Source organism: Schistocerca americana, chromosome 6, assembly GCF_021461395.2.
Source record: "Schistocerca americana isolate TAMUIC-IGC-003095 chromosome 6, iqSchAmer2.1, whole genome shotgun sequence".
In the NCBI taxonomy this organism is placed as follows: Eukaryota; Metazoa; Arthropoda; class Insecta; order Orthoptera; family Acrididae; genus Schistocerca; species Schistocerca americana.
The window spans coordinates 158,910,840-158,925,859 of NC_060124.1; the positions used below are offsets into that span (position 1 = coordinate 158,910,840).

Genomic DNA, 15,020 nt, shown 5'->3' on the forward strand with positions numbered 1-15,020 from the left:
AACTGACGAAGAACACGGTGGTACAAGCCCACTTATCAGTATGACATTTCAGTGCCACTCTCCTGGATAATGCAGTGATTTGGTTGGGAAGGGTGTCACAAAGCCGTTTTGTGCTCTTTTGAGACAAACTGGCTCGCAACAGTTGTAAATCGTGTTGCAGTGTGGTGTGAGCGAGGTCTGCCTAATTGCTGAAATGAGTGATAGCGAGGCCCTATACCACCCGGACCCCGCTCTGTCATGGCGTTCCTACATAGGATCCATGATGCAATATCAGGACATGTACAGGCTTTCTACCGACGGACCTGACGAGTTTTGTGGCGACATGGCTAAACAATTCCATTGGGAAACTACTGTGAATTCAAAGTTCCACTCATAACATTCTGACATCACCAAAGGACCAATTGGTGTTCTAGATGCTGGTACTGGGATGGGATATTCGTCTGATAAGGTGCCTTAGAAATTCTACCAGTCCTTGCTGAACATGAGAGCAGCTTATTAGCAGGCAAACACTGCGTAGAGATATGTGTCACGCGTAGACGAGCATTGTCCTGTGGAAATATGGCATGGAAATACTGTTGCATGAGAGGTAGCACATGAAGATGTAAGATGTCTGTGATAAACTTTTTTGCCGCCAGAGTTGCCTCAATCACTACCAGTCGAGACCTGAAGTCAAACCAAATGACTCTCCACACCATGAGGCCAGGAGTAACACCACTAAACCTCTCCAAAACATTGGAACAATGAGACTTCCTCTCAAATCGCCACCATACCCGCTGACGACCGACAGATACGGTGCAGAAGTTAGCACGTTGGACTCGCATTCGGGACGACGACGGTTCAAACCCCTGTCTGGCCATCCTGATTTAGATTTTCCGTGACTTCCCTAAATCGGGGCAGGCAAACACTGCGATGGTTCCCTCCAAATCCTTCCCTAATCCGATGGGACCGATGACCTCTCTGTTTGGTTTCCTCCCCCGAATCAACCAACCAACAACCTGCTGACGATGGAAATCCGCGGTAGCACAGATCATCGCTGAACATAAAGCAACACAGTTCGTCAGTAGATCGTGCTTTCCTGTCACAGCACCACTGGAAACGCAGCCGTTTGCGCTGTGGTGTTAACACAGCCTGCGCACTGGACGGTAATTCCCGTGTCCGGCAATTGCTAGTTTCTGACCAGCATGCGTGGAGACACAGGCTTTTTCAGGCCTTCCATTACTTGTTATCGAGTGACAAGCACGGAGGTGAAGGAGTTACAATGTGCACAGGGCTGCGATCCTCCCTTGAGGAGGTCAGAAGTTGTTGCCCAGAACCTTGTCGATAACAGCCCTCACGCCCTCACGCATCTCAATGTCGAGCCACTGTCACAAGCAGATGTTCCACAAATCTGGATATTCCACGATTCGACCAGCTGCTAAATGGAAACTAACGGTGAGGGATCCGCCCAAACTCTTTCAGATGCTGGTAACGCTGTATCACAGCAATATGCAGCATCTTAGTGTCCTTCACAGTTATTACTGAAAATCTAACGTTTTCATGCCATTTATATGTCCTCTAGTGTCGCGGAATAGTAAAGAGTTGGAAACGTGGAATATTGTCAAAGTTTCGTTGCCTATGCCGAGAACCAGAGGCAGTAAGTTAGCCAAGAAAAAAATGGCTCTGAGCACTATGGGACTCAACTGCTGAAGTCATTATTCCCCTAGAGCTTAGAACTAGTTAAACCTAACTAACCGAAGGACATCACAAACATCCATGCCCGAGGCAGGATTCGAACCTGCGACCGTAGCGGTCTTGCGGTTCCAGACTGCGGCGCCTTTAACCGCACGGCCACTTCGGCCGGCGTTAGCCAAGAGGTAGCAGGATTGCACATATGTCGGAATGTGTCCTCACACAGGGGCAATGGCCTGGTTACACACAACAGGCGAAAGACAACTGCTTAGCACGCGGGTTTGCATTAGACGGAGACTTTCATACAGTGCAAGACAGAGGTATAACGTCAGCTCTACTGCATTTCACAACTTCGCGTAAGTCTGCCGTAACAACACGTAACTCTGTCGCAAGAACACCTAAGTGGCGAGTACGACAGATGAATCAGCAGTATAAGTGGAACGAATGCGTTCATTACAAACGAGCGTGACGCCAGGACGTCGCTCTTGCTTCCTTTAAATACGCCAGCTTTGATAGCAACAAGGCACCCACAGTTAGACTTACAGTTGGATGTGTACTGGGTCGCTGCGTAGCGCCCAGCTCGGTGATCGACATGTTAATCTTTATTAAGGAGATGTTGCAGTAAGGGCAGCCCATCCAGCAACAGACGTGAGGGGACAGTACCAGCTCTGGTCCTCTCTGCTGCCGCTGTCAATCATCAACCCAGGATTAGCAGACATCGCGGCAGACTCGCTCACCGCGGATGGTGACCACATCAGTGAGCCGTCGTCGAGATTGTGTGGGGCCTAGGCCCTGTGCATCCGCCGTCACAACCGGGTGAGCCGACGACGCTGGGGGATTGCAGCCCGTTCCGCCCGTCCACCGCGGACGAACCACCAGGAGGAGCAGGGAGGAAGACGGGGTGGGATAGAGTACACTCCGCACTACGAGAACGCCTCTCGTGCCGACAGCGGCGGGACTCCAACCCGGAGCCTCTTGCTGTCCGCAGCCGACCCGGCCGCCCAGCCGGGAGCCGCCAGCCACACGCAGCTGAAGTACGAAGTAAGGACATTCCTCCGATTCGTCACAGCACGCGGCGCTGCGCTAGCAAGACTGTGCGCCCCGGATCTGGTGTCATCCCTAGGAGTCAGCGAGGACTCTGGGAAGGTCGTTGATATCAGCAAGCCACATTATACTCGGCAGGAATAAAGGTGTTGTGAATTAATAATGTTTCTTTGGCGTTTCTGACGCTTCTACAGCTATTTCCTAGCATCCTGACAACTGGAGAGGTCACTGCTCGGCCATCCTGTCCACCATAGGCGACTGGGACCACCGGGGCGCCTACAGTAAACATGAATAATTCGAAGGTACTATGGTGGGCACTCTGTCACAGAGAACTATGACTCTAATCATTTACATACCCACCAACGATATGTACGTGTGCTAAATTACACTGATACCTGACCATATTTTCTAGCTGCTTCACTTTTTTTGCCGGGCAGTATATACATTCTCCGACTTTCCGCAGAAATCTGGAATTTCGTTGCTCCAGTGTGCAGCTGAAGTCAGTCCAAAGAAATGCAATCCAATACGTCTTTCATGTGACGCTCTGTGTCTACGGAAAGCGTCGATTTGTTTCTCGTTATACACAAAACGCTTTTTAAAATGGAATTTTACGTGCCTTTTCGATTGAGTGGTCCAAAATTAGTCTAGTGCGTAATTCGTTTTATCGATAGGAACAGCAAAACAAGAAGACTAACCAGTACTCCAGCAACGAATGAGTAGCGCCTCTGCGTGACGGTAGCAGTCAGCAGGTTCCTGGGCAGTGCTGTCACTGGCTGATGTGTTTTTGTGGTCTTCAGTCCGAAGATTGGTTTGATGTATCTCACCACGCTACTCTATTCTGTGCAAACTTGTTCGTCTCTTCATAATTACTACAACCTACATTCTTTTGAAACTGCTTAGGTATTCATCTCTTGGTCGTCCTTTACAATTTTTAATCCGTACACTCCTCTCCAATACTAAATTGGTGATCCCTTGACGTCACAGAAGAGGTACTGTCAACCGATCCCTTCTTCTAACCAGGCTGTGCCCCAAATTTCTTTTCTCACCAGTTCTGTTCCGCACCTCCTCATTAGTTACGTGAGCTACCCACTTAGCCTTCAGCTTTCTTTTGCAGCACCGCATTTAAAAAGCATCTATTCTCTTTTCATCTCAAATCTTATTGTCCAAGTTTCACTTCCATACAACGCTACAATGCAGAAAAATATCTTCAGAAAATACTTTCTAAGACATAAGTCTATATTCGATGTTAACGAACTTCTTTTCTTCATAAACTCTTTTTCTTGTCATTGCCAATCTACTATTTATATTCGCTCTACTTCGGCCGTCATCAGTTATTTTGCTGTTCCAAATAACGAAACACATCTCAAACTCTCTCATTTCCTAATCTAAGTCCCTCAGCATCACCTGATTTAATTCGACTACATCCCCCTATCTTTATCATACATTTGTTGATGTTCATCTATATACTCCTTTCAAGACACTGTCCGGTTGTTGCAAGTCCTTTGTTGTCTCTGACAGACTAACAATCTCATTGATAAACCCCTACGTTTTTATTTCTTCTCCCTGAACTTTCATTCCTGCTCCAGATTTTTTTTGTTTGCTTACTGCTTGCTCAGTGTACAGATTGAATAACATTGGCAATAGGCTACAATCCTGTCTCAATCCCTTCTTCACCATTGTTTCCCTTTCAAACACTCCGACTCTCATAACCGCCGTCTGGTTACTGTACAACTTATAAACTGCCTTTCTCTCCCAGCATTTTATGCCTGCTACCTTTGGAATTTCAAAGAGAATATTTCAGTTAACTTTGTCAAAAGCTTTCCATAATTTTGCAAATGTTATAAACGTAGATTTGCCTTTCCTTAACGTATTTCCTAAGATAAGTCGTAGGGTCAGTATTGCCTCGCTTGTTCCAACATTTCTACGGAATCCAAACTGAGCTTCCCCGAAATTGGCTTCTATCAGTTTTTCCATTCGTCTGTAAAGAATTCGTGTTAGTAATTTGCAACTATGACTTATTAGACTGATAGTTCGGTAATAGTCACACCTGTCAGCACCTGCTTTCTTTGGATTTGGAATTATTACGTTCTTGAAGTTCAAGGAGCGTTCTTGAAGTCCGATGACGTTCCGTCTGTCTCATACATCTTTCATACCAGTGGCAGAGTTTTGTCATAGATATCTCCCCCAGGACTACCTGTAACTCTGACGGAATGTCGTCTACTCCCGGAGCCTTATTTTGACTTAGGTCTCTCGCAGTATCGTATCTCCTATCTCACCTTCATCTACGTCGTCCTTCATTTCTATAATACTGTCTTCAAGTTCATCCCCCACGTATAGACCTTATATACACTGGTTTCACACATCAGCTTCACCTTCTTTGCCTAATACTGGTTTTCCATCTGAGCTCTTGATGTTCATGCATTTGCTTCTCTTTCCTCCAAAGGCCTCTGTAACTTTGCTGTAGGCGGTACCTATCTTTCCCCTAGCGATATATGCTTCTAAATCCTTACATTTGTCTTCTAACCATTCCTGATTAGCCATTTTACACTTACTGTCAATCTTATTTTTTATACATTTGTATCCCTTTCACTGGCTTAATTTGCTACGTTTTTGTACTTCCTTCTTTCATCAATAAAATTCAATATCTCCTGCGTTATCCAAGGATTTCTACTAGACCTTGCCTTTCTACCTATTGGCCCTCTGCTGCCTTCACTATTTCATTTCGCAAAACTACCCATTCGTCTTCTACTGTATTTCCTTCTCCTGTTCGAGCCGACAGTTGCAGATTGCTCACGGTTCATCTCTGAAAAATCTCTGACTCTTTCAACTTATCCAGGTCTCAGATCCTTAATTTCCGAACCTTTTTGCTATTTCTTTAGTTTTAATCTACAGTACATAACCAGTAAATTGCGGTCAGAGTGCACATCTGCCCCTGGAAATGTCTTACAATTTAAAAATCACGTTATGCCTCGTAATGTACTGTCCATGTTAATACATATCGCTGAAACGAATATCTCTCTAGGCTAGCTCTATCGAACGGATAAGTAAAATTCCACTTTAAAAATAATTTTGTTTGTAACGGGAAACAAACCACCGCTTTATCGATGTCGACAGGAAGCTTCGGTTTGTTTCCAGTTACAAACAAAACGATTTTTAAATGAGAATTTTACGTCGCCATTTGACGGAGGGGCGCAAATTAGTCTAGTGCGATATTCATTTTATCGATATGTGTTAACAGGGCCAGTGAAACACGAAGTACAAGCAGTACTCCAGCAGCAAATGAGCAGCACTGCTACGTGGAAGTAGCGGTCATCGCGGGTCAAGGCAGTGCTATAGTTGCTGGAGAGCTGGTTATTTTTCGTGTTTTACTGTTCCTCTAAATACACTTCAATAAAAGGAATATCGCACTAGATTAATTTTGGACCCCTCTGTTGAATGGGGACGTAGAATTCCCCTTCTAAAACTCGTTTTGTTTGTAACGGGAAACAAAGCGGCGCTTTTCGTTGACACTGGGCGTCGGACGTACAGTACGCTCGTTCGTCCTGTACTAGAGTATTTTTGTATTGTATGGGATCCTTACCAGATAGAACTGACAGAGAACATCGAAAAAGTTCAAAGAAGGGCAGCTCGTTTGGAAGTATCGCGAAATAGGGGAAAGAGTTGGGGTGGCAATCATTAAAACAAAGGCATTTTTCGTTGCGAGGAGATATTTTAGAAATTTCTGTCACCTCTGAATGTGAGAATATTTCATTGTCGCCAGCCTACAAAGGGAAAGGTGATCATCATAATAAAATAAGGGAAATGGAGTTCGCACAGATTTAAACGTCCATTTTTCCGTGCGCTAGTGGAACGGTAGGGAAATAGCCTGGAGGTGATTTGAAGAACCCTCTGAAGTGTGGATTGCAGAGTAGTCAGGTAGATGTAGATGCCATCGTAGCTCACTCAATCACTAACAGCTGAGACGTGCAATCATATCAAATGACTCCTCATGCAATGAAGCCTGGAATAATGCTGCTGTGTCTCTTCAAAACATTGGAAGAACGGGATCTCTCCCCATATTGCCACCATACCCGCCGACGATAGCCATCAGAGGGAGTGCAGAACTGCTAGTCACGCATTTACACGATCTGTCACCATTCATCAGCAGTCCATGCTTCCCAGTCATGGCACCACGCCAAACGGAGCTGTTTGGGCGGTGGTGTTAACTGCAGCCTCATAGGTAGTAATTCCCTAGACCAGTTGCTGCTAGTCTCTGACCAGTGATGTGGGATCACACAGAATGTTGCACAGACTCCAGTACTTGTTGTCGGATGACAGGCGCAAATGTGGAGGGGTTAAGGTGTATTTGATGCACGGTATGGGGATTCTCCCTTCTGGTGGTCATACATGGGCGACTGGAGCCTTGACGAAGAGTACGCCTGCCTTTACTTTTCCATGCAGTCCTACACTGAGTCACCATCACATCTGAATGCCCCACAAATCTGGATACTTAACAGTTCGACCAGCTGGTCAATGAGGCCCCTTTCCACCTCTGTCAGGTGCTGATAAAGCTGTCTCATATGAATGCTCAGCATCTCTGTGTCCTTCAATGATCACTCAACACCTGACTCTGTTCACAGTCTTTACACAGCCTACCAGGACTGGTCACAAACACGATCAACACGAAGTCATTCTGGTGACCCTCCATTCTAATGGAGCAAGATAAGTGCAACTATTATCATTTATATACCCATGGATGGCGCATCTGTGCAAAATTACGTTGACTTCCAGCCATATCTTACAGGTCTCCAGAATGCGATTTTCACTCTGCAGCGGAGTATGCGCCGATATGAAACTTCCTGGCAGATTAAAACTGTGTGCCGGACCGAGACTCGAACTCGGGACCTTTGCCATTCGCGGGCAAGTGCTCTACCGACTGAGCTACCCAAGCACGACTCACGCCCTGTCCGCACAGCTTTACTTCTGCCAGTACCTCGTCTCCTACCTTCCAAACTTTACAGACGCTCTCCTGCGAACCTTGCAGAACTAGCACTCCTGAAAGAAAGGATATTGCGGAGACATGGCTTAGCCACAGCCTGGGGGATGTTTCCAGGATGAGATTTTCACTCTGCAGCGGAGTGTGCACTTGCCCGAGAAAGGCAAAGGTCCCGAGTTCGAGTCTCGGTCCGGCACACAGTTTTAATCTGCCAGGAAGTTTCATATCTTATAGGTGTCCCAAGCGTAGAATGATTCTTCTCTTGTATTTTAAGTTTTCATTGGGTTATCTCTTAGGTCCACGTGGTAGTAAAAGTTCTCCTAGAGGTCTATAGCTGACAATTGGATGTCACTGAGGTTGACGTTCATGCTCATTGTAACTTTTGTGTCGTCATTGCCACTGTAGAGTGTTGCACCAGGGGAAGCAAGGCAAAGGATGTTATTAGGTGGCCGGTATCCTCTTTCTACAACACAACTGCATACATGTATTAACAGGGTTCTCTATATTCCAGAACAGAAAGCTACTCATCTTTAAGCTAGTCCATAGTCGTGGTACAAGATTGTCCGTAACTGTTCACATTAGCCGCACTGCTGGTGAAGTACAAGTCCCGCTATAAACTCTACACTCTCGTAGCCGGTGACGTGAACTGACAAATGCCAACTAGAATAGTGGCAGACTGAGATTGTGACTGACAGGGCTGGCGTAAGCTGTCACCAGCACAGAGGTCGGCAAAGAGGTTGCGAGAAGATCGGTAGCGGGCGATGGATCGAGCACACCTATCAGGAGAGAGGCCTTGTAGTTGGGTCAACATAGAAACACTTAGGGCCGTGTGATGTGAAGCTCCATTTTCAACAACGGCCTTTGAGTGGTGTGCTCCGAAACACTTGTCTGCACCAGCATTGTACTCTGTAGTCATGTCTGCCACAGATAGCTGCCTATCCTGGATTATACAGTGGGGCATCCTCCGACATCTACGCTTTCTGATGAGACGTGGTCATCCAGTACCACACGGCCTACTCGGTATTCCACCATCCTTCAACCACTTTCCACAGGTGCTCACGGCAGCAGTGCGCCAATAGGCGACCAGCTTCGCAGTTTCAAAGATTCCAGACGCAGCGCCACAACAATGTGCCCTTTGTCGAAATCGCTTATATCAGTGGATTTCCGCATTTGCGGCCCGTATCTCCGTTATAATGGCTGCCCATTCGTCTCTCTTCTGATTACATTCTTTCCTTGGTGCGTCCCTTACTGCGTCACGTGCTCGCAAGACCACCAGGAGGCACTCAGCCTCGTGGTGGTCAGTAGTCATAACGTTTTGCACTGAGGTGACAAAAGTGGTGGGAAGCGATAAACTGAAATACAGGGCTATTACAAATGATTGAAGCGATTTCATAAATTCACTGTAGCTCCATTCATTGACATATGGTCACGACACACTACAGATACGTAGAAAAACTCATAAAGTTTTGTTCGGCTGAAGCCGCACTTTAGGTTTCTGCCGCCAGAGCGCTCGAGAGCGCAGTGAGACAAAATGGCGACAGGACCCAAGAAAGCGTATGTCGTGCTTGAAATGCACTCACATCAGTCAGTCATAACAGTGCAACGACACTTCAGGTCGAAGTTCAACAAACATCCACCAACTGCTAACTCCATTCGGCGATGGTATGCGCAGTTTAAAGCTTCTGGATGCCTCTGTAAGGGGAAATCAACGGATCGGCCTGCAGTGAGCGAAGAAACGGTTGAACGCGTGCGGGCAAGTTTCACGCGTAGGCCGCGGAAGTCGACGAATAAAGCAAGCAGGGAGCTAAACGTACCACAGCCGACGGTTTGGAAAATCTTACGGAAAGGGCTAAAGCAGAAGCCTTACCGTTTACAATTGCTACAAGCCCTGACACCCGATGACAAAGTCAAACGCTTTGAATTTTCGGCGCGGTTGCAACAGCTCATGGAAGAGGATGCGTTCAGTGCGAAACTTGTTTTCAGTGATGAAGCAACATTTTTTCTTAACGGTGAAGTGAACAGACACAATGTGCGAATCTGGGCGGTAGAGAATCCTCACGCATTCGTGCAGCAAATTCGCAATTCACCAAAAGTTAACGTGTTTTGTGCAATCTCACAGTTTCAAGTTTACGGCCCCTTTTTCTTCTGCGAAAAAAACATTACAGGACACGTGTATCTGGACATGCTGGAAAATTGGCTCATGCCACAACTGGAGACCGACAGCGCCGACTTCATCTTTCAACAGGATGGTGCTCCACCGCACTTCCATCATGATGTTCGGCATTTCTTAAACAGGAGATTGGAAAACCGATGGATCGGTCGTGGTGGAGATCACGATCAGCAATTCATGTCATGGCCTCCACGCTCTCCCGACTTAACCCCATGCGATTTCTTTCTGCGGGGTTATGTGAAAGATTCAGTGTTTAAACCTCCTCTACCAAGAAACGTACCAGAACTGCGAGCTCGAATCGACGATGCTTTCGAACTCATTGATGGGGACATGCTGCGCAGAGTGTTGGCGGAACTTGATTGTCGGCTTGATGTCTGCCGGATCACTAAAGGGGCACATATCGAACATTTGTGAATGCCTAAAAAAACTTTTTGAGTTTTTGTATGTGTGTGCAAAGCATTGTGAAAATATCTCAAATAATAAAGTTATTGTGGAGCTGTGAAATCGCTTCAATCATTTGTAATAACCCTGTACAGATGACGGTAGTATCGCTTACAGAAGGTATAAATGAGTAGTGCATTAGTGGAGCTGTCATTTGTACTCAGGTGATTCGTGTGTAATGGTTTCCGATGTGATTAAGGCCGCGCGACTGGAATTAACAGATTCTGACGGCGGAATGGTAGTTGGAGCTAGACCCATGGGACATTCCAATTCGGAAATCGTTAGCGAATTCGGTATTCCGAGATACACAGTGACAAGAGTGTGCCGAACCTACCAAATCTGAGGCATTACCTCTCACCACGGCCTTTACTTAACGACTGAGAGCAGCATAGAGTTGTGAGTGCTGAGAGACAAGCAACAATTCATGAAATGATCTTAGAAATCAACATGGGACGCACGACGAACGTATCCGTGTGGCGTTAATGGGCTATGTCAGCCAACGACTGACGCTAGTGTTTTTGCTAACAGCACGTGTGTGGCGCCTCTCCTGGTTTCGTGACTGTATCAGTCGGACCCTAGGCTACTAGAAAAACGTGGCCTGGTCACAAGAGTCTCGGTTTCAGTTGGTAAGAGTTGATGGTACAGTACGTGTGTGGCGCACACTCGACGAAGCCATGGATCTAAATTGTCAACAAGGCATTGTACAAGCTAGTGGTGGCTGCATAATGGTGTGGGCTGTGTCTACATGAAATGAACGGAGTCCTCCGGTCCAACTGAACAGATCACTGCCTGGAAATTGTTATGGTCGGCTACCTCGAGACCATTTTCAGCCATTCACGGACTTCATGTTCCCAAACAAAGATGGAATTTTTATGGACAATGCACCGCGTCACTGGGCCACAGCTAATGGAACATGTTAGAGAGTTCAGTTGGTGCACGAAATCCTGCATCGACAACACTTTGCATGGCTCAGTATTACCGCAGGGTGACTTCCTACGACTTGTCGAGCGCATGATACGTCGAGTTGCTGCAAAATACCGATATTAGAGTTGGAATTAGAATTAGATATAACTTTTGTCACGTCTTTGTATCTCCAGTGGTCAGAGATTCTTTTCTGTCCAGTTTACATAACTTGTTATTTTGAATACCCTTAAGTAATCAGGGCGACATGTTACACATGTTAAGTGTAATACACTCCTGGAAATGGAAAAAAGAACACATTGACACCGGTGTGTCAGACCCACCATACTTGCTCCGGACACTGCGAGAGGGCTGTACAAGCAATGATCACACGCACGGCACAGCGGACACACCAGGAACCGCGGTGTTGGCCGTCGAATGGCGCTAGCTGCGCAGCATTTGTGCGCCGCCGCCGTCAGTGTCAGCCAGTTTGCCGTGGCATACGGAGCTCCATCGCAGTCTTTAACACTGGTAGCATGCCGCGACAGCGTGGACGTGAACCGTATGTGCAGTTGACGGACTTTGAGCGAGGGCGTATAGTGGGCATGCGGGAGGCCGGGTGGACGTACCGCCGAATTGCTCAACACGTGGGGCGTGAGGTCTCCACAGTACATCGATGTTGTCGCCAGTGGTCGGCGGAAGGTGCACGTGCCCGTCGACCTGGGACCGGACCGCAACGACGCACGGATGCACGCCAAGACCGTAGGATCCTACGCAGTGCCGTAGGGGACCGCACCGCCACTTCCCAGCAAATTAGGGACACTGTTGCTCCTGGGGTATCGGCGAGGACCATTCGCAACCGTCTCCATGATGCTGGGCTACGGTCCCGCACACCGTTAGGCCGTCTTCCGCTCACGCCCCAACATCGTGCAGCCCGCCTCCAGTGGTGTCGCGACAGGCGTGAATGGAGGGACGAATGGAGACGTGTCGTCTTCAGCGATGAGAGTCGCTTCTGCCTTGGTGCCAATGATGGTCGTATGCGTGTTTGGCGCCGTGCAGGTGAGCGCCACAATCAGGACTGCATACGACCGAGGCACACAGGGCCAACACCCGGCATCATGGTGTGGGGAGCGATCTCCTATACTGGCCGTACACCACTGGTGATCGTCGAGGGGACACTGAATAGTGCACGGTACATCCAAACCGTCATCGAACCCATCGTTCTACCATTTCTAGACCGGCAAGGGAACTTGCTGTTCCCACAGGACAATGCACGTCCGCATGTATCCCGTGCCACCCAACGTGCTCTAGAAGGTGTAAGTCAACTACCCTGACCAGCAAGATCTCCGGATCTGTCCCCCATTGAGCATGTTTGGGACTGGATGAAGCGTCGTCTCACGCGGTCTGCACGTCCAGCACGAACGCTGGTCCAACTGAGGCGCCAGGTGGAAATGGCATGGCAAGCCGTTCCACAGGACTACATCCAGCATCTCTACGATCGTCTCCATGGGAGAATAGCAGCCTGCATTGCTGCGAAAGGTGGATATACACTGTACTAGTGCCAATATTGTGCATGCTCTGTTGCCTGTGTCTATGTGCCTGTGGTTCTGTCAGTGTGATCATGTGATATATCTGACCCCAGGAATGTGTCAATAAAGTTTCCCCTTCCTGGGACAATGAATTCACGGTGTTCTTATTTCAATTTCCAGGAGTGTAATTGGTCTGCCATCTGTGGAGACTTCGGTCCTCTCCACACACGCACATACGTGCTACCAGTGTAACACTGTAACAATAAATACACTGAAGCTCTAAAGAAACTGGTCTAGGCGTGCATTTTCAAATACAGATAGATACAGGGTGGAGAAAAATTGTGTCACGAAATTTTAACCCTGGATAGTTGTTGCCAGTATGAACCAAAATTACTAATGTTGTGCAGGTCGACGTCGCACCATTTTTAAACTACGGGAACTTGGTGTCACGCATTCAGATTGGCCGCGGGATTGCCCTGTTGCCGGATGCTCTGGACAACACATGACCGCGAATGCTTTGCCTGCCGGAGAACGCGATGTATCGAAAGGGGCCCGCACGCTCATTGGTATCGCGCCAGCCTGCCACTCTGGGGGCCTGGGAGCGAATCCGCGGGGTCCCAACACATCCATTGTAGTTTCATGATAAGACTTACCGGGAACAAACCCGCCAACAGCTGTCAGTTGGAGTACGGAAAGTCTTTTACAAATTGTGTCGGCCCTGAAAATGGCCATATTTGCAGCTAGGACATTGTTTACTTAAAGCAGGTGCTCCAACTGACGATCCTCTGACGCGGCACAAGCTTGATAAAGTCGAACGGTGTGCCGAACTCTGTCAAAGATTCCTGGTATTGCCAGAGTGATTAGCGGCATGCTGAATGCGATCCATTAATTCCTCTTCGTTTCTAGGTTGTTCGCGTCCGGATGGGTGAACTAGAACCTTGAAGAGTCTCCAAAGGAAAAAGTCCGGTGGCGTGAGGTCTGGTGATCGCGGGGGCAATGTCCTAGGAGCACCTCTGCCAATTACCCGGCCGTCGAATTCATTTAAATATCCGCGCACAGTACGACTGTTATGTGCGGGCGTCCCATTACGCTGCAACCACATGCGTAGCCGTATGTCCAGGGGAACACCTTCCAGCAGGCCAGGTAGAAAATGGCTCTGAGCACCATGGGACTTAACATCTGAGGTCATCAGTTTTAGAGAACTTAGAACTATTTAAACATTACTTAACCTAAGGACATCACACACATCCGTGCCCGAGGCAGGATGCGAACCTGCGCCCGTAGCGGTCGCGCGGTTCAAGACTGAAGCGCCTAGAACTGCTCCGCCACCACGACCGGCTGGCCAGGTAGAGCTTCTTGAAAAAATTGAAGGTAATTTGCCTCGGTAAGTCGAGGAGGTAGACGGACCAGCCCACTCAGATCGTCACCCACAATGCCTGCCAAATGCTGACCGAAAATCGTTCCTGGTGGCCGTGGACGTACGTGACGTGAAGATTTCCTCTTGCCCAGCAGTGAACGTTTCGAGTTTTGTAGTGGCCATCCCGATGGAAGGTGCACTAGTCGGTAAACAACACAGTGGCGGGGAAGTTCGTATCTCATGCAACACGTCGCAGAAATCACCGGCAAAACCCTAGGATGTGTTCATAGCACAGGATTTAGGTCTTGGACAGAGTGGAAACTAAATTGATACTGTCATCCCTCAAAACCCCCCAGACTAGCCGATGAGTGATCCCCCATGTCGTATCCAACCGCTCGAGTACTTGCCATATTCCTCGAAGCACTTGAGAACAGTCTCTTCAAACGCAGCATCCCGTCGCGTTCGAGGTCTTCCAGCATAACCATGATGTACCGCCAACGAGCCTATTTCGCCAAGTCGCTGGTGAATTGCTGTAAACGTTTGCGGGTGTGGGTGGCTTCTTGCTAGGTACCGTTCGTCATACAACCGTCGAGCTTCATGCGCATTTCTTTTGGCTAGACCATAAATAAAAACCATATCTCGTTGTTCATCAAACGAACATTGTGCCGCCATGCTTACTATATGACTAAATCGCAGGTGACGTGTGTGTGCTCCTAAGCGAAGCTTACTTGTGAATTGCCTCTGACGTGAGGTGGAGACAAATAGCAAGACATATCCGACACTTGTGCTTATGACGTTGGGCAATGGCAATGAGGGGGCGAGGGAGGTTTGTATGTGTGAACCGACAAACATAGCGCTCCCCACCAACCGACGAACAGCAACAGGACACTCCCACAGCCAATCGGAGCGTGTGGCGCAAAGTTGCCGTAGTTTAAA

The 15,020-nt window shown here is 47.9% G+C and overlaps 1 protein-coding gene across 1 annotated transcript in view; it reads right to left on the bottom strand.

The window, feature by feature from the left end:
• LOC124620025 (translation initiation factor IF-2-like) overlaps positions 1-15,020 on the bottom strand; it is a 155,676-nt gene that overhangs the window by 120,492 nt on the left and 20,164 nt on the right. The window lies entirely within an intron of this gene.